Below are 25,929 nucleotides of genomic sequence, written 5' to 3'. Positions count from 1 at the left end.
CCCTACTCTGGAACAAACTTCCAGCCCAGACGCGGCAGATTCAGAACTACACCGTATTCCCATCTCTTCAATATGTAATAATTCCTCGACCTATCTCCTTCTCCACTCTGTTTACTCTGTATGTTTGTCTGTCCTTGTTGAGTCTCTATGTGCGCCCTGAGGCCTACGGGCATGTTGGCGCGTTACAAGAATTAAAAATAATAAAATAATAATAATAATAATAATACTAGAGAGGGGATAAAGCGGATAAGATGCTTGCTAACAGGCTTTGGGCGCAAAGGGCAGAGAGATGGGTGGAAGGCCTGCGAACGCCGGAGGGGGGATTAACTAGATATTAAAGAGAAATAGCGAACCAATTTGCCGAATATTATGGAACTCTTGATATGTCTGAGACGGAGCAGGGAGAGAAGGAAATGGGGGAGTATATAGTGAAGGCAGGTCTGACTCGGCTACTGGAGACAGAACAAGCCTGTTTAGAAGCGGGCATTACGCCATAGGAGGTTCTCAAGGCCATAAAGAGATTACCAACAGGGGGACGCCGGGGGAAGATGGATATGGCATGAGATTTTATAAACATTTTGGAGATAACCTGGCTTCACACCTGGCAAGTCTATTTAACGCCATACGGGAGAAGGGAGTTGCGCCACAGTCATTTTCCAAAGCACGGATAGTAGTTCTCCCAAAGGCAGGATGGACCCCACATTATGTAAGTCATATAGGCCGATATCGCTCCTCAACACGGATGCTAAAATTTATACAAGGGTATTGGCCTCGCGAATGGAGGATATTATGCCACGGCTGGTCCACCCAGACCAGGTTGGTTTCATAAAGGGTAGGCAGGGAGCGGACGCAATGTGAAAAACATTAGACATAATGGAACACACAATGGGTGAGGAGGGTGACCAGGCACTCCTTAGCATGAATTACGAAAAGGCGTTTGATCGCGTGGAATGGAGTTTCCTGTGGGTGGTGATGAGGAACATGGGATTTGGGGAGAGATTCCTAAGGGGGTTCAGGCATTGTACAGGTCTCCAAGTGGGAGGGTGGTGGTGAATAATCAGACGTCGAAGAGATACGAATGACTAGAGGGACGAGGCAGGGATGCCCCATGTCGCCTCTCATATATGCTCTCTATATTGAGGTCTTTGGAAACAATATAAGGGAAAATCAGAATATTAGAGGGATAAGGGTGGGGGCATATGAATACAAACTGGTAATGTTTGCCGATGATATATTACTTTATTTGGCTTATCCACATGAAGACATTCCGAAGGTCGTCGAAATTATTCAGGAATTTGGGAAATGGTCTGGTCTTAAAGTGAACGTGTATAAATCCACTCTCTTTTTTATACAAAAGCAAGGGTAATGAAGGCAGTAGCAATCCGTTAATAGGAGGAATCCCAATAAATTATAAGACGCTTAGATATTTGGGAATTAATATTGCGAGATCCGCAAAGGGACTTCATGAGGCACATTTTCCACAGCTGACGAAGGAAGTAAAGAAGGACATGGGGAAGTGGGCGCATTTAAACATATCATGGCTGGGTCGAGTTAATGCCTTAAAGATGGCGGTGCTCCCGAAATTATTGCATCTATATCAAATGCTCCCTATCACTATCCCAAAAGAGCATTTCGTGGAAATAAAGGGGGCGATTAATAGGTTTGTCTGGCAGGGCAAAAAGCAAAGAACAGCACATGAAATCCTGGCCAAGCCGAAAGAGAAAGGGGGAGTGGGTTTGCCTGACATGTATGAGTATTACTGAGCCTCTCAGTTTAATGCGCTAGTGCCGCATTTGTGAGAGGAGAACCAAAAGCAATGGGTGGCGATTGAAAATTATAGAATGAGACCGGTCTCGCTGGGGGAGTGGTTATGGGCCCCAAATAAATCTTTCCCGAGCAGCGTTATTAACCACTTTGATATGGGTACCCTTCTGAGGCTTTGGTGGAATAAGAGGGAAATGAAACGGCTCACAACATGGCCGTCGCCAATGAGTTGTATATGGGCTCCCCCGATTCGGGATGACGTAAGGCATCCATTAAGGTCCCAAAGTTGGTATGAGGCAGGGTTGATAAGAAGTGGCCAAATGGTAAAACAGGTGGGGTGCATATCGATACACGAGTTAGAGGCTAGCCTGCAAATAGGCCCACTTGACGTATTTACATTTTTGCAACTGAAAGGGGTCCTGTTGGCAGGGAAGTGGAGGGAACAACTGAAGAGGGATCTCACCCCCATGGAAAAGATCCTGAGTGAGTGGGTCAACACGAAGGGTCTCATCACTAGGTAATATGCAACCTTGATGGAAGCAAAGGGTTCTAAAATAGAGGGTCCGAGAAAGAAATGGGAAAAGAACATGGGGGCTCCGATCTCTGACGCCTTGTGGTCTCGAATTTGCACAGCAGCGTACAAGACATCTGTCTCAGTGCAATATAAAATGCACGGATTGAAGTTTTTGCACAGATGGCAATTAGATCCCAAAAGACTTTCTAAGATGTTTGCCCAAACAAGTCCAAAATGCTGGAGGGGATGTAATGTAGAAGCAAATTATTGGCACATGTGGTGGTCTTGTCCTAAATCACAAACCTATTGGAGGGAAGTCCTGGGCTGGATTAGAAAAGTGGAAGGGGTCTCGAGAGATTGTGATCCTAGACTGGTCCTTTTTGGCCTGGAAGCACAGGGTAACCGATGGGAGAGGGTGCATTATTTGCTTTTGGCTGCAAGAGCGTGCATACCAATAGGGTGGAAATCGGAAACTCTACCGACGGAGCAGATGTGGACTAAAAAGGCCAAAGAACTCTACGAGATGGAGAATTTAACAGCTCAACTCCACGACATGGCCTCTGCCAGAGAGATGGAATAGGCTCCCTTCAATGAAGCCTACAAATAATTGATGGGAAGAGGGTTGGTTTGGTGCTGTTCTCTTTTTGTGAATGCCAGAATGGCATGGACTGATTCCAAGTGTTCCCTGTTTAGAAATGGGATATAGGGAGGGTTGTGGGGGTAGGGGTGAGACTGTTTTGGCTGGGGAATGGGAGATTTATGTTATTGAGGAGATATTGTTTCATTGTTGATGTTTAACATGAAATGCCAATAAATCAAATTGAAAAAAAAATATATATATATATATATATATAATGACAATATTGTGTCCCGGGATACCCGGGAAGGGGGTTTGCAAAAAAGTGAATTTCTGGAAGATTGGAAAAGAAAATGATGAAGTAAGAGAACGTGATTGGTCCTGGTTGGCCCGTGCAATAACCAGAGACAAGCATGACCAGGTGAAGGACACCTTCCTAGAGCTGTGAATGCTTCTTATGGTGTGCTTATGGTATAAACTCTATAAGGGTACCTGGTATAGTCTTGATCACCAAGGTAATCAGTATACTTACACACAAAATAGATCAAGACCTTAGGTGATGGACAGAACTTAACACTCAGCAGGACTTTAAACACACACACCCCAGAACATCAATACCCAACTTGAATTTGCCCCAGTCACAACAACAGAAGTCTTGAAAATTATAACAAGCCTTAAACCTTCCAGGTGTCATGGTGACGTCTGCCTGGCTCTGCTCATTAAAGATTCCGTGTCCGAACTTACCCCATTCATTACAACCTTAATGCCTCATTCGAAATTAGCACAGTTCCAACCAACCTCAAAGATTCGTGGGTCCTCCCCATACTGAAGAATCCTACTTTAGACCCTAACAGCTCTACAAACTACAGCCATTTCACACCAGTACCTTTCCTCCTCAAAATATTGGACAGAGCAGCTTATCTGCAAATTGTAAAAAACATCTGGAATCCAATAACCTCCTAGGCCTTCACCAATCAGGCTGCCGTCCAGGGCATGGCACTAAAAGGAGGTCACCAGCTGCCCACCAGTATCCATTCTCCAGCCCATGAAGACAGAGGTAGAATTCTGCGTATTCCAAAGTGCCATCACTAGGAACCTCTATGCAGTTCTGTAGATGGGTGTAGAGTAGTGAGCCAGCCCATAGACACATACCCCAGAATGTATACCAGTACAATAGACAGTTATAGTACTTGTAAGTTTTGCATCAGGGGTACACTGTACTTAATCAGCCAGGGCTTTGCTGATGAAGTACCCACGAGATCGGCTACGCACTGCACGATCGTCTGCCCCCCCCCCCCTTATCAGATGAGGGTACGTACAGATCTATACATGCAGAAAGGATATGACAAGTATTTACTGCAGTTACTCGGCCTTTTGCACATAAAAGCTAGAATGACGGTACAAAGTTAAACCAGGTCCAAAACAGGATACTTTAGATCTTGAGCTGTTACCGTGCAATAGTCCTGTTTCTATGTACAGAACTTAGTGGCTCTGAGCCCTTCGTTGAGCTTTGGTATATATTTTAACAAAGAACAGGCGTACATTTAAGGCGCCCAGAGAAAGTGAAGCGGATCATCAAGCTGGCGGATCATACACTAAGGTAAGCTCTTTCTCTCCGCGCGGGGCGTCTATGTGCCCGATGTAGAGCAGACCCGGACGGCATTGGGCTATCACTTTTGCAGGAGTGTTCCATGTATAAAGAACGATAGAGCATGTTGAAAGAAGGCACTAAGGTGCCATCCTGTTTCTAATGGAAATGGGGGCCATGAGAGTTGAGGCAATGATATATAGACATACATTATTAATTGATGTCTCAAATAAGTACACAGATGAATAGACGTCTGAGGTCTTAACACAAGGCATAAGAGATGCATCCCATTTCCCCATGATAGTGAAGGGCAATGTAGACCGGCATTCAGTATTAGTCGCTGGGTCTGACATTCGTTTGGTTGAATGTAGCAATGTGCTTGTCATTTGTAGGTACAGAGGAGGCAAAGAGTCTTCATCTATGAAATAGCGGTAAAAGACCAGACAGAAGAGGGAGATTCAGCGTTCTCACTGTAGGAGAGGGAGAGAGAGAAAGCCACAATCAGTGGTAAGTACGCAAAAGTCCACATTGGACTTAAATAATAGATGAATAAAATAACAGCATTATAACAATGGACATCCATCTTGTGGACCTTCTCTATTTTTCTCGTAGATCTCTGCAAGCATATCAGTTCATCAACAGTCAGACTGCAGCACACACTGATGACTGAGACAAACCCATTGCATGCAAGTAAGCTCGGTGAGGTTGGAGCTACTCAGTTGAGGCACTTTACTGCGTACACACACAATCAGAAAAGTGATAAAACACTGATTGTTGCCTGTTCTACATCTTGATGACAACAGATGAGTTCTCTTTCTGAACATGAGAAAGTATTTCTGGAATCCCAGGCCTACTGCGTAACCTTTCAGGTAGGTCCAGGTTCCATATACATACATGTGATAGAAGCACAATGTGATTCATTCAAGTGGAGAATTGATAAGTGGGGACGGAATTTGCATGGTAATAGGAGCTTCTTTGATTTTTTGTAGATAGCCACAAATACAGAAGGGTGTAAGGAGTGGGGCAAAGTGAGGCACCAGCCATTGTCCTTTAGAAGGCTTCAGCCATCAGAGAGCCATAGTTAAAAGGCTTGCTTAGTCCGGCTGAAACACGTGTCGACGACTATTGGGTTGTGTAGCAAGAGATACACTATTAGAGAAACTGGGTGTATGAGAATATGCTAATGGTTTTTGTGTGGTTACAAATGGGTATACCTGAACAACTTGGTATGTATATAGTCGTGGAAATATCACAAGTACAAGTGCCAGTTGGCACATACAAGCCCACTTTGCATTCATAATATTAATTCACAATTCAAAAAACAAGGGGCCTCATTACGACCCAGGCGGTAAGTTACATCATTCATACTTGTGCAAATAGACGCAATAGCTATTATTTGTTCAGAATTAAACAACTGGTCTATCCCATAGACCTTTAGATTCTGAACAATATTTGACGTCCAGTAAAGTGCATCATAATACAATCTATAAAGGGCCTATATTGTCAATTCTCTTTAAATATGTTCGATTGCCACATACTTTTTTTTTATGTAGACCCAAGTAAGATCTGACTCTTAAATGGAGTTAGAACTATAATCAGGTCGACTCGAGTTTCGGGCAACTATTACTTTTTTTTTATGTAGACCCAAGTAAGATCTGACTCTTAAATGGAGTTAGAACTATAATCAGGTCGACTCGAGTTTCGGGCAACTAATCAATTAAACACATTCCAACCAGTGCACCTCATCAGGACATAAAAAGGAAAACAAACAATCTTATAAGTAATTCAAATTGGTTTGTGTTAAATTCCTTCGTCGAATGGTTAACTGTTTTTTCTTGTGCGTGTCAAATTCCAGCCCTTCGATGAGTAATGGAAGTTGCAGAGGGGGAAGAAAAAAGGAGAAGGACATATATTTCAATCAATCTCTAGATCAACAATTTTACAATGTACATCAATTATTAAAAACATAACGTTGTACTTTATCAATATGATGCCTGCACCATCTTAAAGCATCATCTAAATTCAATGTATTTGTATAGGAAAAAAGAAAATATTCCTATGTATTCTGAAGGGTTGTACTGGTACCACTGCCACACTATAGGGGGCCACCCCCACCTGGCAGACACACATAGAAGTCAATGAACAAGAGGAAGAGACACGTATAAGACTCAAACAACTAGGTATCAAAAAAATCATCTCTGCCCTTGGGTACTCTGTTCGCTCAACAGCTCACAAGGGCAATTATTGGCTAAAATTAGTAGACAAACGCATCCCATTTATATGTTCGCTACACTGAGTTATTCAAAACATGGGGATAACGTGCCTTACCCAAGATGCAATTTGCTGGAAGCAATTGGCTGTTGTACACCTCTGTCTTCTACGGATGCAGGCACCGTCCCCCGAAGAGGACCGCACATCAATCGTCTTAGTCGGTATAGACACTTTCTACCTTTTTGACCTTCACGTAAGTTCTACTGGAGATATCCCTATTATGTATAGAAAACACAGTGCATAGACCAGTTAACTGTAATACATTCAGCCTTGTCGTGTTTCTATCTATTAACAATCTGCCATTTCCTATTATTCAAAGTTAGTGGTACCATACAATCACCATTGTTATTACCTTGGGTAGCCACCTTGTCTGTGACAGAGCAGGACACTCCATCGGTCTGGTGATCGGTTCCCTCACTTCACTCGCATCTGTGGGGTTGGAGTGGAATACCCACTTCCGTGCAGCTTACAATGTCTAAAAAAAGACATTGGGAAAGCTAGTTGCATCGGCATGGCTGCTTACTGTGTGCCAGTCATTAATCCAAGTAGTGGTACGATCATCCCCTATCGGCCGACGACAGCACCGAGACAGGGCAACCCAGGGGGCCCAGCAAAGCCGGTTGCTGACCCCCGGGGAAGCCCCAGTCCGAAGCCGCCACGGCACACAATCAGGGGCCGAAAGCCACGGAACTGCACGTTGAGTGATCCCATCCCGCCTGATATGTCAAAGGACTGCTCGTAGGTCAAAAGTTGGCCTGTACCTAATGAGTGTCTTCCTGGGGCAGCAAACCAGTTGCTGCTCCCGGATAACCACCACTCGCGAGTTGGGTCCCCCTCCACTTCACAATCCAAGGGGGGAGGGAGTCCAGAAAGCTGGCCTACCGTTCTATCCCAAGAGACTTCATCCAAGTCGGAAGCGCATTCAAGCGCATTCAAGGCAAAGCCGCCATCTCCACGGTGCTCACAGATCAACCGTTTCTAACGTTCCAATGGGCGTACTCTCTTAAGTGCTCATACTCTAAAACCAAAGAGAGGAGCAATCCCAACACCACGGACATACAATTTACAATGATGTGAGAAAGTGACCTGTTAAGAAACAGGCACGTCATTGTACCGCCATGTTTGCGAATTGCTAGGCCAATGGAATCAAAACGGAATAGGAGGACGGGCTGTGGTCCGAACTGCAATTGCAATTGACCCGATTGTATGTTCTTGAACAAGATTGCAAAGGATATATGTATAATTGACTACATATCCTCACGATAACTCATTCTTTGCTAAATAAGTCATCTTAAAGGAACAACCAATGGGAACCAATTGCCAAAATGTCAATTCAACGTTGCAATAACAAAGGCCATTGAATATCTTCATTCAGGCCAATTTCATGTGTTTTTAATCTATAAATCCAATGTTGCTCCAATTTTGTTAGTCTGTGTTGCATGGAATATTGGCTTTAATCCTGTGGCAATTGATCTACCACTGTCCAGTGTAGATCTTCCTGCGTGTGATGTTCGGCTATAAAGTGTTGCACCAATGGTGCTGGTACACTCTTCGCCCGAATTCGTGATCTATGTGCACTAATATGTATGGAGATTTTTCTAGTCGTCATTCCAACGTATAGCAAATCACACAGGCACTGAATGACGTAAATAACGTTACTCTATAGGCAGTTCATGAATTGCCGAAGTTGCCACTTAAAAGTACCATAGCTGAATCTGGTAGTTTTAGGAGTTAGGTGACAGACACTACATTTACTGCATGGAAAATAACCCACTATTTGTTCCCTTTCGTGTCTCCAAGCAGATCTAAGACTATTCTGGGAAAAGTTGGTCACAACTGGTTGTAATCTGGATTTCACCAGGCAATCTCTCCGATCCTTAGATCGCTTTAAGGCAAACAGTGGAAGTCCATTCGTACATCCTGTACTGGTAACTATATTCCAATGTTACTTAATCAATCTCTTAATCTGCACAGTTTTAGGGGAAAAAGTAGTGACACATACAATCCGTTCTATGTCAGTATTCCTCTCCCTTGGATTTAGAAGATGTTCTCTCGTTGTCCAGCGTGCTCTTTTTGCTGATCTCTTAATGAGTTTGCAGGGATACCGGCTTTCCAGAAGTCTATTGCCAAGATTGTTAGCATGTTGTTAAAAGTCGATAATGTTGGTAAAATTGCGTCGGAGATGGAGAAACTGCCCATAGGGCAAGTTATCCTTTTGAGAGAGGGTGTTGGCTAGAATATTCCAATAGGGTGTTGAGGTCAGTCTCCTTTCTATAGAGTGATGTATATATGTGGCCTTGTTGATGTGAGATAATCAGGCCCATAAAGATGAGATTGTTGTTACACTCATTCAGCCAAGCCAAGTAGTCGTGGAAATAAACAGAAAAATATGCATTGAAATAAAGATTATTTTTTTTAAACCTGTTTTATTTTGGATCGAAGGCATACAAGTGAATATGACATAACACTTTCAATCAGTTATTGATTAAGTTCTGGATCTTTCTTGTGTTCGTACCATTCAGTTCATTGAAATTTCCTTTGCCTTGGAGGGTTTTCAAATTTTCCCCCCTCCCCTTCCCCAATCCCCCGCCCTTTCCCCCCCTCTCCCTCATCAGCTTTAACCACTACTTTGCAATACAGAGTTCATCAGATATAAGTTCCTTCCCTGATGGTTGAGTCCCAGATCCTTTACGTCTGGTAGGCTTCAGATGACATGTGTGTTCCGGAGAAGGCGGGGTTTGAAGAATCTGGCTTCTCTATCCCAAAACCAGTTGATGGAAAGGGTTCCAGACAGACAAGAAATGTTGGTATTTTCCAGTACTAGGTGCACATATCTTCTCCATGGCCATTACTCCCCAAACCTTGATCCACCACCATGCTGAAGTTGGGCCCGCTTCGATTTTTCAGTTTTGTGCAAGGGTCATTCTTGCCGCTGATAACAGGTGAGTGATGAGGGTAGCTGCGCTCCTGACATTGCATATTTTCCTTCTATGGGGACTCCTAAGAGAATTGTTTTCAGGGACCTCGGCAATTCAACTCCAGAAATGTCTTTAATGTGGCTTCATATTTCCTTCCAGTAAGCCACAGCTTTAGGACATGTCCACCACATGTGGAATAGATCTCCCCTCCCACCGCATTTCCTCCAGCAGTTTGGTGAGTATGACTTTGTGATTTTATGAATACGGTTCGGGGACATATACCATCTAAGGCATAGTTTGTAAGCTGAGTCCTTAATCGTAGTGCATCTGGAGGTGCCGTGTGCCCCTGTCCATATTTGGTTCCATTGCTCCTCCGTTAGCAACTCTTGCATGTCTCTTTCCCAGTTCACTTTGTATGGCAGTCTGTCAATCGATTGATCGTTGGAGAGCAGTCCGTAGAGTCTGGTGACCCCCTTTGCTGTGTGGCCCTCCTGCAGGGTCAGTTCTAGGCCTGACGGCGTGTCAAGGGTTTTGACCCATGTTGAATTATTAGACTGGGTAGATGTGGGGATGAGCCGTCGCCGCCCATCATTCTATCCCAGAACAAAACTAAATCAATAGACTGTGTAGATGTGGGGATGAGCTGTCGCCGCCCATCATCCTATCCCAGAACCAGGAGGACCATGCAGTTTTGCGCACACCAAAATGGTCGCTTGACCTGCCACCCACCAGTGCGAGTGTGATAGGCCAGGAGTGCCATGAGTGAAATGTGTGCCAAAGGAAAAACAGCAGTACCGGTGGCTAAAAAAAAAAGCGCTTTGAAATCACCTTTGTTTCTCTGAAATTCAAGCTAATAATGCCTATTTTAAACATTGCAAGATATTCAAAAATCTCAATGAACACCAGCAGACATTTGGCAGAAGGTAGACTTGTGTGCATACAAAATCTGGACAGAGAAAGAGCCCAAAACAATGTTTATAACAAAACTGGCTGAGCTGTGGATGTCAGCAGCTGAAGTGAAATTGGACTGAAAGACACTAAAATCTAAATGTTTAAAATAAATGAGTGACCTACGTTGAGTGGCACATAGTTTGCAACTGTTAAATGCCATAGTTTTGAACCTAGAATCAGCGTTCTAGCTGCATGTGTAAAAATTGCAAGTTTGGTTCGAATGTAGAAAACTGGGAACTAAAGTGACATTTAGCTGAAGCCTGGCTTGAAGAGAGTGAATTCTGCCCGGCAACTACCCCCGACAGGAGTGAAACTTGCTCAGCCACTCTTCCAAGGCCTGGCTGCATTCTGCTGCCCCCACCAAAAGGAGATGACACCTCCCTGATTGAATCAGGGGAGGAGCACCTGGGGACTGCAGGAAACTAAACAAAGCACTGTCCTTGGCCCAGGCAAATGTTAAATTAGGGGGGTTGTAAATGGCTTCCTCTTGGAAGGAAACGGGGAGGGGCACTGCATGTGAGCAAGCTGAGCTTGGGGGAAGTGGATAAACCAGAAATTCCACCATGTGCTTTGGAAAAGCACACCCCTTTGGGGCCAGAGCATATTTTTAAAAAGATGGATAATTCATAGTGCGGACTTGTAAAAATTATATAAATAACATCATCATTCTTGTGATTTTTCTGTGCACATTTTAAGAGGTGTTAGGACTCTGGGGTATGTCCTTGGGGATAGTAGCGGAAAAAAGGTTGTTACTCCAAATGTATGCATGTTAAAAATCTGACACTTTATCATCTGAAACCCATATCCCTGGTGCACATTTGTGTAAAATCTGGAAAGGTTTAGAGGTCGTTATCTGGATGAAAAGGGGAGAATTCTGTCATAAGTGGACACAACATCTTACAAAGACAGGGATCGGATGGTTTGGTGCTACAGAAAATATGTTAACTGGACATATAATATTAGAAAAATGGTACATAGATAAATATGTATTTGGATCAGAAATAGATTTGTGTGCAATTTGACAAGGGGAGGATCCTCTGACCATAAACCTACCTCATCACTCTGACTCACAACCCAGTTCCCCCAATCAAAGGAGAGAGGAGGAACTGGCCAATGATAAGTTGAGAGGGTTGGGCATAGAAGATGAGCCGACCCTCCCACTTTCTAAACACATAAAAGGAGACTGTGCAGGACAGGTAGGGACATTCACTTCCCACTTCAAGCTGATTTCTTGCGGAGCGTTTTGCCAGAACACACCAGATCTAGCACTTAGACTTCAAATCCAGACAGAGACCAGACAGACTTCAGAATTTGTCAGCAGGCCTCAAAATCATTTGCAAACTGATTTACCTCAGACTTCCAAGGGGCACATCAGAGTAAAATAGCCGGGCTGAGCTGTTTGATTCTGGCCTAGAACCCTGTGCCAGAAACACCCAGAAAGCAGAGCTATACCCGGAACCAGAGACCAGACCTTTGTGAAGCGCCGAGTGCCAGACCAGCAGAGCAGAACCGGCCCAGACCGTTGTAACCAGAGAACCGGTACTAAAGACCGTCCGTGGCGAGAGAACCACAGTCAACCTGACCAGATCTGTGACGAGGCCCATTCCTTCCAAAATATCTCGACGCACGGGACTAAATTGCCGCGATTTGGCATTTTGCTTCATTTCAGCCACATGTAAAAATATTTGTCCTTGCTTTCCTTTTCTGAAATTCGTTTGCAACCTGGCAATTATTCATAGAGCATTGCTAAAGTGATCCTGAACTAATTTAAAGTAGCTATCACCCACCCTGAACTTCTAGAGGGAATTAAAATAATTTTTAGTATATTTTTCACTTCACTGCCACCACATTCAAAAGGATTTTGCCTGTGTTTAAAATCATATCTGTTTTCCTCTAAGCTCGCTGGGGTGAACTGGAACTTTGTATTGCATTTGATTGTATTCCTGAAGACTGTGTGTGTTACTTCCATCTCCTTACATTGCACAGGGGGGGAGTGAATTGTCAGAGAGAAGTAATCATATTATCTTTTGCAGAAGTCATATCAAATTATTTCTGTGTTGCATTCTTTTCCGCCTTGCATTTCCTTGTACCATATAAAGCATTCTCAGCTACCTTATCCTCTATACTACTCATAAGTAATTACCCAGTGTGCTAGTATCACATCATCCATTGTTGATCACTCACTGTCATATGTCTAAGTGTGATATCAATTATTAATTTATTATAAAAGTGCGATATATATATATATATATATATATATATATATATATATATATATATATATATATATATATATTGTTTAATTCTCAAATAAACCTTTTAAATTTGCAAAACAAACTTACTTCTTGGCTCAGCGGGGTCAGGGGGATTCTAAGAGAGGGGTGTTATATAAGGGTTGTCATCCAGAGTACACGAACTGGACATAAAAATATATAAATAAGGGCTTCCCTTGAGCAATCCCAGACAAGGCACTGACTTAGTGGGACTGCTTGATTGGAGTCATTTAACAGGCGTCCTTGTGCCCGCCCTTTTCACCGTTGGGTGGGTTATCCAGTGCCTTATTTGTGCGTATCTATAGCGCTCGTTTTCTCCTATGTTGAATTTCTGCTGACAGTCTGTGAAGAGTAATGGAGAACCGTCTTTGTACATGTCTCTCAAGTACAGGGTCTCGGCACCTGACCATCCCGCCCAGTACTTTAGTTGGAGACCCGGTGTGAAATTTGGGTTGTGCATAAACGGCGTGTATTGGCCCAATCCGCTCGGGATGCATTTCTTTTTCCGGGCTTTGTCCCAGCTTTGCAGTGACCATTCGTCATTTCCAAAAGCACACCCACACACTCTCTTGGTTTTCTTCTTTCAGGCTCAACAGTGTTATTAGGGGAGTTGACGAGGCTGATTGTTCAATTCTACACCATCCCTTGTGATTCTCAGGTTTTGCCCACCTCAACATTGACGCTAGCTGTGCTGCTAAGATATATAACTCCCAGGCCGCCCAGGATGCCGGGGTCTCATTAGGATTCGTTTCTGAATCCTGGGTTTCTTACCTTGCCATATAAATTTAAATATCGCGTTTTGCAACTCTCGGATCTTAGCTGGCAGTATAGGCACTGGTATTGGACCTATTACATAGGGAAGACGAGGGAGGATAGTGATTTTGACAGCTGTGATGCGGGAAAACCATGACCGCTCCTGAGATTCCCATCTGAGCATGTCTTCCTGTAACTAATTCCACAGCGGAGTTATATTTGCCTGATATAGCTTATGTGGTTCTCTAGTAAGGTGGATCCCTAAGTATTCGAGTGTTTCCCCCATCCAGCTCATCGGGAATGTCCTCTCCAATGTCTCAGTCACTTCCCTCCTTGCCGTATCTTCATAGCTTTTGATATGGAGAATCCCGAAACCTGCCTGAATTACTCCAGCTGGGCCATTGCTCGGGGCATCGTATTTTCCGGGTCTACCATGAAGAGTATGATGTCGTCAGCGCACAGGGCTATTTTGTGGGTCACCTGACCGATCATCACTCCCTTGATGCTAACATCTTGTCGGAATTGCATTGCGCATGGTTCCATCGCCATCGCAAAGATCAGGGGGGAGAGTGGACCCCCCTGTCGCGTGCCCCTTCTAATCTTCACAAACTCTGTACTTTGTCCGTTGATCCTGAAACTTGTTGATGGATGTTGGTAATTGGCAAGCACCATCTTGGTGAATTCTGTGCCACAGCCGAAGCACTCCAAGATCAATATCAGATAGCACCAATCCATGCTATCAAATGCCTGGGTGGCATCCAGGGCAGCCACTGCAAACGTATGTTGTGTTCATGTAGATAGCTCTCCTCAGAAAATCCAGGAAATCATTGAGAGATCGAGTGACTCGAGAGCTCAGGACCTAATAATATCTCCAACCAATTATTCAAAGAGAACCCGGGGTGCTGGGCGTTTGTGCTATCTCTGTTATTTTCAGACATCTTAGAAAAAGGCTCTTATCCACCTTCCTGGGGGACCTCTTACATTATTCCAATTTATAAAAAAGGCCTACGTTCGGACCCTGTGAACTATCGCCCAATTTTTATATTGGATGCAGAAAGTAAAATATTTGCACATGTGGATGATTGCTGAAGAGTACACAGAGACTGAGCATGTGGCAAATAGGTTTCAGAAGGTTCCATGGAACCGAACTACATGGTCTTACTCTGAACATTTGTCAAGAGCTGGTGCAAGAAGGTCGACACAAAGTAATTAATGTTGCTTCTATAGATTTAAGCCAAGCTTTTGACTTGGTCAATCGGAAATTGCTTCAGATAAAATTGGATAAATGGAGGATTCCGCCAACGCTATTAAAGCTTATCATTGGATTGCATGACTCAACTAAGATACAGGTGGGAATTAATCAAGAAGGGGCAATGTCTGAAAGCATACCCACAAACAATAGGTTAAGGCAAGGGTGCAACCCCTATTTTTTGGATGTGGTAGAGGAATTGGAAGGGAGCCAATTAATAGACCCAATAATAGTCCACCTTTGTCCAACATGGTTGAATTATGCAAACAACTTCTTACTTTTAGAGTGTTCAAAAGTGTGGTAACAGTGATTATTAGATGCCTTTGGAAATTTAGTAGTAAAAAAAATCACTTGAAAATTAATGTTTCTAAATCTAAAATATTTAACTTTTCTAGAAAACGAGCTGTGGTGAAGGGAGGTTGGAGTTTGAGTGGAGAACAATTCTAAACGATATATGAAATTAACTATCTGTGGTTTTGTATAATGGGATGTCCAAACAAGAGTAAACTAAAAAGAATGTTTAGGAGTAAGTTGGATATACTTTATCCCCAGCTGTTCTACATAAAAAACAGATATTGTCGTTTCTCTGTAGTTACTTTGGTCAAATTGTACATTGCCACAGTAATACCTAAAATTGTTACTCACCAGTTGCTGAACAGGTCGGGCGTTGCTCGACCTTGGGATACTACCGAAGAGGGAGCGGCTCCGGTAAGTGTTCAGTCTAAGCTGGGATGTACCAATGGTACGAGCCAGAACCAGACATCCTCAACCTGAAGAACTCTTTAAGGCAACACACCTCTCTGTTGTTCAAGTAGATACAATCAGAGGAATTGATTACCCAAAAGAGCAGGGATTTTCCACACCGCCACACCAAAACTGTAGGAAATAAATAAAGGCACCGTTATACATGGGTGAAGAAAAGGCAATTGTATAATTCAGACCAGGCAAAAAGGAAGTACCTGAAACAAGGCTTGGTAAGGTAGGTGGTAAGCAATGGAAATTTCCTGGAACCAAGGAGGCTGGGAAGCAAGAAGGAAAGAGATGACACTGGTGTCCTACAATTACATGCTGAGTAAATAATTAAATAAGCAAGGCTTACCTAAACAGTATTTTAGGCAGAATTAGAGAAAACAATGGCGGCACAAAATAATAAATTGGAAGGTTAGTATAGGGAACTACCCCGAACGGCACGAGGGTCGCAACTAGGTCCGGGATGGTGCACTAGTTCAGGATAGCGTTCGGAAATGCACATGAATGATCCGAGTTTCCAAATTGAAGCAGTCCCAAAAGCACAATAGTTCACCGGAATAGCAATGATGTTCAATGAGGCAGTATCAGGATCACAAGTTCAACAGTTCCCAATCAAATATATGAAGAGGAGACTTACGTTTGCAGGAGAAGACAGAATTCACCTCACATGTGAGTGATATGCATCAAGTGGTCCATCCGGAGCAGGAAATGGGATGGAGGGCCGCTATGGAGGCAAGGATGACAGGGCCCGCTGAGCGGCGCAGGAGGAGCGGCAGGCCAACTGAAAAGGCAGTCGCAGATGAGCCCGCTGCAAAGCGAAGAAGTTTCAGCAAGCCGACGGAACGGCTGCCACAAGCAGGATCGCCGTGATAGAGTTCAGAAAGCCGACAGAGCGGCTGATATTGATCTGGTTCAACAATCCAAGGATAAGGCAAAAGAGAAGTCCAATAAACGTACCGATATCAAAAGGGGAAAACAATCCGAATAGTAGACTGTCTGACAACTAACGCTAATTAGAAGCAGCGGTCAGAACTCTGGCAGACGTATTTAAACGTGTGGGTGGAGTCCGTTCTGCCGTATGCGTGGCTGCCGTGTCCGGCCGACTACCCGTAGCTTGGGTAGCAGAGAGACAACGTCTCCATGGCAACTTCCAGTGTTGCCAGAACGGCGATGCTGGGAGGCAAGAAACACGGCGGAACAACGAGCCGCGTTTCATGACAAAAATACTATATGGCAAAGAAATGTATCCAGACTAGGTATGTGACTTTTTGACCTGAATGGAGGGGAGGGGATGGTATGGCAGAGGGTCTTGGCAATCCCAAATGTGGTGCATATGGCCGAGATTTTGTTCGATTTATGGCTTTGTAGTATTACGACAATAAGATGGAAAAGGCTATACCATTTACATAAACTGCTGAACACAGAAGTAAGCAGTTTATATTTGATTTTGATTTTGAATATTTATAACGCATTCAAGACAGATTTAACCGTGTAAAGGCGCAGCTGGAACTCAAAAAACATATAGCACTGAAATGACACGAAGAGGATAAACATATAGCTTTACTAACTAGAGAGAAAAGGGAAAAAAAGCCCTCAAATCGAAACGCCTGCTACTATTTAAACAGGAAAGTCTTAAGGACCTTCCAAAACTGATTAAGTGTCTGACAGCCCCTGATCTCCATTGGGATATTGTTCCAGAGCCTGGGGCTGAAGACAGCAACTCTTCTGTCTCCTCTGGAAACACATACCAAATAGGAAACACTCAGCAGCAACTGATCTTTTGAACGAAACGTCCTTGATGGATAGTAGCAGCAAATTTTGGCACTCAGATTACTTGGAGCCAGACCGTTTAAACATTTAAAAATCAGACACGCCACCTTAAATTTGATGCAGTCTTCCACTGCCAACCAAGGTTTTGCCAGGAGGGGATACATGAGCCGTTTTACCAAGCCGGCCAACCAGTCTAACAGCTGCATTTTGGGCTTTCTGGAGCTTGTAAATTAGTTTAGCAGGAATGCCCATCAGAAGACTATTACAATAGTCCAGGTGGGCATTTGTGAGGCCCCCCACCACTATTGCATGATCCTCGTCAGGAATAAATGGTAGGACCTGATGGAGTATGCACAAGGAATAAAAAACTGCTTGGACATTAGCACTAACCTGCGCCTCGCTACCCAGGTTATCCTGCCGAAGGCAGCCTAGATTCCTGTTTTTATAGGTGAATTGAAGCTTTTCTCCAAGGATGCTCGGGACAAAATATTCGTTTGCAGCTACAACAAGCTGTTTAGGCCCAATCAAAATAAGCTTGGTTTTCAATGCGTTCAACTTGAGCTGGTTTTTAGCCATACACTTATTTATGTCTTCTAAGCATTGATTGATCTTGAGGCATCCTCAATGTTACAAATTTTAATGTAAATCTGCGTATCATCAGCATATGATTGATAGCTCAGACCATGACTCTTCACAATAAAGAGTAGAGAGTGCTCAGGTTATCCGATTGGTGTATCTTGACAGATGCTTTTCACCATAAAAAAGTCACAAATATTTATCCCACAAGCATAGGCGCAGGGGAGAACTATCATGTCTTTTGAAAATGTTTCCCTGTTTAAAAATGAGGCAGGAATTGACTATGTTCAGATGAAACCTGTTTGAGACTAGGATAATTATTGCGAGACTTAACTTGATTGATGGGAAAATGGTTGATTCTGTAAAGGGGTTGGTTCATTAGAAACACTGCAGCACCTTATGCATTGTCCACAACTGTCAGCAAAGCCTGACCTGTTTTTCTCAAAATATAAGAACTGCGTACTTTTGACAATTTTCTTTTTAGGGAATGTGGCCTAAGGGGTTATCCAACATCGTTGGAAATAGCAAAAGTGAGATTTATGAAGTCATTGGATTTACAGGATTCATAGTGGTTGAGGGGTCGACTTAATAAACTTAAACTGACACTTTTTTTCATGACATTACTTTATTTTTAGTGGTTTTACTCATTTAAATTGGAAATTCATTTTATTATTTTTCTATGGGAAATTCCTTTTTTAAAGAAACACGTTTATTGATGAATTACTAATGAATTATCGTTTGTTTTGTATTAACATTTCATTCTTTCTTTTGACTTTTTCTTCTGTCATTCTACATTTTAATGTATCTTCTCATAATTGTGTATTCTCATTTGTTAAGGTTGAACAATTTTTTAATTTTTTAAAAATCAACAGTTGCCCAATTTAAATCATTAGCATAGGTTGGTAATTCTACCTGGATGATGCCTGCTTTGGTAATCAGCTCCAGTTGAGGTAGTTGATATAAAATCTGAAGTATACATTTTCTATTTCTATATGCAACTTTTCATTGCATTTAGTTCATTGAATTTAATTTTCTTTCCTATAATACTTTGAGGTGTAAAGCGATATACACATCTCAAACTTCAATACTTTTAATCTGCATTTTTAGTGACCATCGCAGGGTTACTTTCCTTACCCTTCTGGTTGGTATCTGTCCCCATACATTCTGTGCAATCTTACTTTCGTGATAACCATGCATCTAATGTACCTCTATTTTCTGTTGGCGTTCCTTGCTGGTTCTTTTGCCTCACTGGTTCTTTAGTTAGGATCTAACCTAGATTTGGATATTTAAGCCCTCTGAAATCTTCTTGTGGGACACTAGATTGCCCTTTCATGCCGGCTTTCATCCCATCTGCAGTCAATTTACTTGGCGGCTTCTCCCCATAATTTTTCATTCTTCTGTTTTCTGCTTTTCTACATTTTGTCCTGACTCTTCTCTGTTGACTTCGTTTGGATTGACTTGTAACTTCTGGGCTTACAGATTGATGTATTTCCTCTATCAATTTCACCTTTTTTTCACTTACCACATACATGGATTGTTCATCTTCCAATTCCACCGCCTGCCCGCTATTAACCTTCACTAGGCAGCACACTTCTCTATTCCGGGCACTATCACAGAAATTATTTTCATTCCATTCGTCACCAGTATCGGACAAAAAAAAACAGCATCTTTGCCATCAATCTGAAGGCCGGATAAAACCACATCAACCAACCTGATTAAACCGGAGTTATGATTTGTTGGTCCTTATGTAAATGAATACAAAATGCTAGCAATGCTCTGAACATTATGATATTTTCTGTGTCTATTGGTTCTTCCGCAATTGAAGATTCTGAGGAACTATAGATAGACGAGGAATCATAAACTGGTGAAGATGCATATACACTTTCTGAAATATGCACTAAATCAGGAGATTTAGATCCATTTGGAGAGTTTAATTGGACCATTCCAATTATATTCCCCTCTGAGTTTATTATATTTAGAGGGGGAGGTTGTAAACTGTCACCAATTGACTCCTTTTGGAGATTCAAATATAGTTTAAGTCATGAATTGTTTCCACCAAGTCTGCCGATAACAATTCTATTTGAGCTTGTTCATCATTTAATACTGATATTGAGTCCATAATAGAGGTGATTTTCCAACGGAGGTGATCTTGCTCTGTTCCCCTCTCTGCTGAATTAAATTTCTGTTTTCCTCAACTGCATTTGCAAGACCCCGGGCAGTCGAATTAGCATTCAGTTTACTACGTACTCTCTTCTTAAAGTTCCTGCTATATTCATCACTTTATTAGAGCTACGTAACTGATATTTTCTATTCGTAGCAGGCAGTTCCCAAATTTAAACTTGAAGAAGGATAGCAATTTGACTCACCACCACGCACAATGGAAACTGCATCACACACATCGCGCAAACCGCGCACAGACCGCAAGGCAGGCAGTCTTTATTGTAATACCTGCCTCCGGTTGCCAGCAAGGAACGACTTCGCTTGTGATCTCCAGCAGCACTGTAACTCAACTAGCGCGACCTGCCAAACTGTATCACACACATTGCGCACACAGCGAGGAAAGCAGTCTTTATAGTAAGACCTGCCTCCGGTTGCCAGCAAGGAAAGACTTTGCTCGTGATATCCAGCAGGATTGTAGCTCCGCCAGCGCTATCTGCCAAACTGTATCACACTCTTTGCACACACAGTGCGCGTACCGCAAGGTAGGCAGTCCTTATAGTAAGACCTGCTTCCAGTTGCCAGCAAGGAAAGACTTTGCTTGTGACCTCCAGCAGGATTGTAGCTCCACCAGCGCAACCTGCCAAACTGTATTGCACACATCGTGCACAACTTCAATGGGTCATTGCCCCTGTGAAAGAGTCGGAGAACCTTGGCAGATGACTATGCCTTGTGAGAGCGTCTGAGAACCTTAGTGGGTGGTCGCACGCTGTGCAAGAACTGAGAACCTTAGTAGGTGGCTCTGCCCTCTGAGAAAGCCAGAGAACCTTAGTGGGTGTCCGCATCCTGTGAAAGATCCCGAGAACCTTGGTGCATGGCTGTGTCCTGTTAAAGAGCCAGTGAACCTTGCTGGGTGGCTGCACCCTGGGGAAGGACCTGAGTATCATAGTGGGTGGCTGTGCCCTGTGAGGAACCCTAAGACATTTTATGGGTGACTATGAAATCACCCGCAAACGATGGTGGGTGGCTGCACCCTGCGAAAGAGCCTGAGATACTTGGTGAGTGGCTGCGCCCTTAGAGTCTGAGAATGTAGGTGCGTGGCTGCTTTACGAAAAACTAAATACACTGTGCCTGCCCATGGTGTGTATCCAACGGTGTTACTTGTATGACTTTAAACTGTATCTTTTAGCACATCCTTTAGATCAGCTGATACAGTAACTAAGGCTTCAATGGACATTAAAGTAATTACCGCTTTTAGGGAATCTGCTGCTGTGAACCATCCAGCAGTGGGTGAGGGGCGACTCTCTGGATTTGTTCCCAAAAGTCAATTGTGCAGTGGCACTGGCATTGTGCAGACAGGCAGCACTGGGACCAAAAACCAGCTATGCTCTATATTGTATCTATTAGCATGCTTGTTAAAAAGAGGTGCTACAGGAACTTAGGCCTCATCCTGTTCCCATTTGACTACTGACACCCTATTTAACTCAGCGTTTCATGTTTGTTAATACTGTACATGTATTCAATAAAAATGCAGCCGATGTTTACACCTGCATTAAGAAACATTTAGAATTGACAGGCGAAGTTGCGTTGTGGAGAAATGGCCGTTCTTAACTAGAGCTCTGCAGTTTACAACCTACAACGGATGCCTGACGCCCTACAACATGAACTCTACCTCCTGAAATGTGTTTATCGGCTGTCCCAGGTGGAGGAAGAGTGGGCTGCTGAGCCTAATCATATTGGGGCTGCTGCATATCGCAGTTTGGAGAGGAGGGGCTGCCCCACAGAGTTGGGCCGCATCAGTGTGACGTGGTCTCAGCTACCTGCACTTTCTCTGGTCATTGGGATCCTCCCCCGGCGCTTCGCTGAGTAATCATGGGATTCAGGGTCTCAAGAACAGAGACCTGGAAATTGACCATCAGATCTTCCATTAAAATATAATGACAATATTGTGTCCCGGATACCCGGGAAGGGGGTTTGCGTAAAGTGAATTTCTGGACAAATGGAATAGAAAATGAAGCAAGAGAACGTGATTGGTCCTGGTAGGCCCGTGCAGTAACCATCGACAAGAATGACCGGGTGAAGGACACCTTCCTAGAGCTGTGAATACTTCTTATGGTGTGCTGTCATGGAACTCAAGAGTATAAACTCTATAAGGCTACCTGGTACAGTCTTCATCACCCAGATAATCGGTATACTTAAACACTAAATAGATCATAGATCAAGACCTTCAGTGATGGAGAGAACTTAACAACTCAGCAGGACTTTACACACACACACACCCAGAACGCCAATACACAACTTGAATTTGCCCCAGTCACAAAAACAGAAGTCTTGAAAATGATCACAAGCCTTAAGCCTTCCAGATGTCAAGGTGACGTCTGCCTGGCTATGCTCATTAAAGATCGCCTGTCCGAACTTACCCCATTCATTACAACCTTAATGCCTCATTTGAAACAAGCACAGTTGAAACCAACCTCAAAGATGCGTGGGTCCTCTCCTTACTGAAGAAACCTACTTTAGACCCTAACATCCCTACAAACCACAGCAGATTTACACCGGTACCTTTCCTCCTTAAAATATTGGACAGAGCAGCTTATCTGCAAATCGAAAAAAAAACATCTGGAATCTAATAACCTCATAGGCCGTCGCCAATCGGGCTTCTGTACAGGGCATGGCACTAAAAGGAGCTCACTAGCTGCCCACCGGTATCCATTCTCCAGCCCATGAAGACAGAGGTAGAATTCTGCGTAATCCAAAGTGCCATCCACTAGGAACCTCTATGCAGTTCTGTAGATGGGTGTAGAGTAGTGAGCCAGCCCATAGACACATATCCCAGAATTTATACCAGTACAATAGACAGGTATAGTACTTGTAAGTTTTGCATCAGGGGTACACTGTACTTAATCAGCCAGGGCTTTGCTGATGAAGTACCCACGAGATCGGCTATGCACTGCACGATCGTCTACCCCCCCCCTTCTAAGATGAGGGTATGTACAGATCTATACATGCAGAAAGGATATGTCAAGTATTTACTGCAGTTTCTCGCCCTTTTGCACATAAAAGCCAAAATGACGGTACAAAGTTATACCAGGTCCAAAACAGGATACTTTAGATCTTGGGCTGCTATAGTGCAATAGTCCTGTTACAATGTCCATAACTTAGTGGCTCTGATCCCTTCGCTGAGTTTTGGTATATATTTTACCAAACAACGGGCGTACGTTTTAGATGCCCGGAGAGAGTGAAGCAGATAATCAAGCTGGCGGATCATACACTAAGGTAAGCTCTTTCTCTCCGCGCAGGGTGTCAATGTGCCCGATGGGTAGCAGACCCGGACGGCATTGGGCCATCACTTTCGCAGGAGTGTTCCATGTATTGAGAACGATAGAGCATGTTGAAAGAAGGCACTAATGTGCCAACCTGTTTCTAATGGAAATGGGGGCCATGAGAGTTGAGGCAATGATATATAGACATACATTATTAATTGATGTCTCAAATAAGTACATAGTTGAATAGACATCTGAGGTCTTAAGACGAGGAATAAGAGATGCATCCTATTTCCCCATGATAGCGAAGGGCAATGTAGACCGGCATTCAGTATCAGTCGCCGGGTTTGACATTCGTTCGATTGAATGTAGCAATGTGCTTGTCACTTGTAGATACAGAGGAGGCAAAGAGTCTTCATCTATGAAATAGCGGTAAGAGGCCATACAGATGAGGGAGATTCAGCGTTCCCAATGTAGAGAGAGAGAGAGAGAAAGCCACGATCAGTGGTAAGTACGCAAAAGTCCACATTGGACTTAAATGATAGATTAATTAAATAACAGCATTATAACAATGGACGTCCATCTTGTGGACCTTCTGTGTTTTTCTAGTAGATCTCTGCAAGCATATCAGTTCATCAACAGTCAGACTACAGCAGACACTGATGACTGAGACAGACATATTGCATGCAAGTAAGCTCAGTGAGGTTGGGGCTGGTCAGTTGAGGCACTTTACTGTGTATAAACGCAATCAGAAAAGTGATAGAACACTGATTGTTTCAGTATCAGTCGCCAGGTTTGACATTTGTTCGATTGAATGTAGCAATGCGCTTGTCACTTGTAGATACAGAGGAGCAAGGAGTCTTCATCTATGAAATAGCGGTAAGAGGCCATACAGATGAGGGAGATTCAGCATTCCCAATGTAGAGCGAGAGCGAGAGAGAAAGCCACGATCAGTGGTAAGTACGCAAAAGTCCACATTGGTCTTAAATGATAGATTAATAAAATAACAGCATTATAACAATGGACGTCCATCTTGTGGACCTTCTGTGTTTTTCTAGTAGATCTCTGCAAGCATATCAGTTCATCAACAGTCAGACTACAGCAGACACTGATGACTGAGACAAACACATTGCATGCAAGTAAGCTCAGTAAGGTTGGGGCTGGTCAGTTGTGGCACTTTACTGCGTATAAACGCAATCAGAAAAGTAATAGAACACTGATTGTTGCCTGTTCTACATCTTGATGTTAACAGATGGGTTCTCTTTCAAATGATACAGTCACCTGAACATGAGAAAGTATTTCCGGAATCCCAGGCCTACTGTTTAACCTTTGAGGTAGGTCCAGGTTCCCTATACATACATGTGATGGAAGCACAATGAGATTCATTCAAGTGGAGAATTAATAAGTGGGGACAGAATTTGAATGGTAATAGGAGCTTATTTGATTTTTTGCAGATAGCCACGAATACAGAAGGGTGTAAGGAGTGAGGCAAAGTGAGGCACCCACCATTGTCCTGAAGAAGGCTGGAGCCATCATAGAGCCATAGTTAAAAGGCTTGCTTAGTCCGGCTGAAACACATGTCAACGACTATTGGGTTGTGTAGCAAGAGACACACTATTAGAGAAACTGGGTGTATGGGAATATGCTAATGGTTTTTATGTGGTTACAAATGGGTACACCTGAACAACTTGGTATGTATTTAGTCATGGAAATAAACCGAAAAATATGCATTGAAATGAAGATTATTTTTAATGTTTTGATATTGCCAAATGTCATCAATGAATTCTGAGTAAAGATAAACAATGATTAATTTTGTACAAAAAAGGGTTATACTTTAATATAATCAGTTCTTTCCATCATTTAAGGTCTTTGATCTATTTTGTGTTTAAGTATATGAACTCAAGAGGCCATAGAGCTTTATTTAAAAACCTTGAAATTATTTCCACCCTAAGAAACAATCAAATTGTATGCCTACAAGAACATTAGCTTACTGAGGTTCCATCCATTGAAGCATATAATACCTTTTTTCAGGCAGCGACCAAGGACCATGTGGTAGGCTAACGGGAGGATTGACCACATTGTTAAAATCATGCACTGAGTGAGGCAAAGGTTTTCGACCTCTACGAAGGGTGCCTTGGCAATTGAGTTTAGGCTACAAAATGCGGGTGAGGAATTGTGGGTTTTGCTAAATATTGGCATGAGAAAGTAAGGCCTATTGACAACATGCTAGCAACGCTGAGTTACATCATCACCAAATGGAGACGTAGTAGGAAAATAGGCCAAGTGATTATCCTGGGTGACTTGAATTGCACTGGTAGGACTTATAGGGCTACACAAACAACAACATATATATCCATTACTGCCCATTCAATGAGAAAGTTTGGGAATTGGTGAAAAATTGTCTAACTTCATGAGACTACATGGCCTCATGAAAATCAATGGGGCAGTTAAGGATGATGAAGGTGAAAAGGATACTTGGCATAGGGGTGAAATCCAACTTGGATTACATTTTCATGGATAACTACTTGTTTAGCAAATGGTGACTCTTGCTAACT

The 25,929-nt window shown here is 43.1% G+C and overlaps 1 protein-coding gene across 1 annotated transcript in view; it reads left to right on the top strand.

The window, feature by feature from the left end:
- LOC138511247 (receptor-type tyrosine-protein phosphatase kappa-like) overlaps nucleotides 1–25,929 on the top strand; it is a 1,445,374-nt gene that overhangs the window by 77,155 nt on the left and 1,342,290 nt on the right. The window lies entirely within an intron of this gene.

The sequence above is a fragment of the Ambystoma mexicanum genome, chromosome 6p (genome assembly GCF_040938575.1).
Source record: "Ambystoma mexicanum isolate Mex_15411 chromosome 6p, UKY_AmexF1_1, whole genome shotgun sequence".
NCBI classification, from domain to species: Eukaryota; Metazoa; Chordata; class Amphibia; order Caudata; family Ambystomatidae; genus Ambystoma; species Ambystoma mexicanum.
The sequence above is the reverse complement of the archived record's forward strand: the minus strand, read 5'-3'. Positions and strand labels throughout refer to the sequence as shown.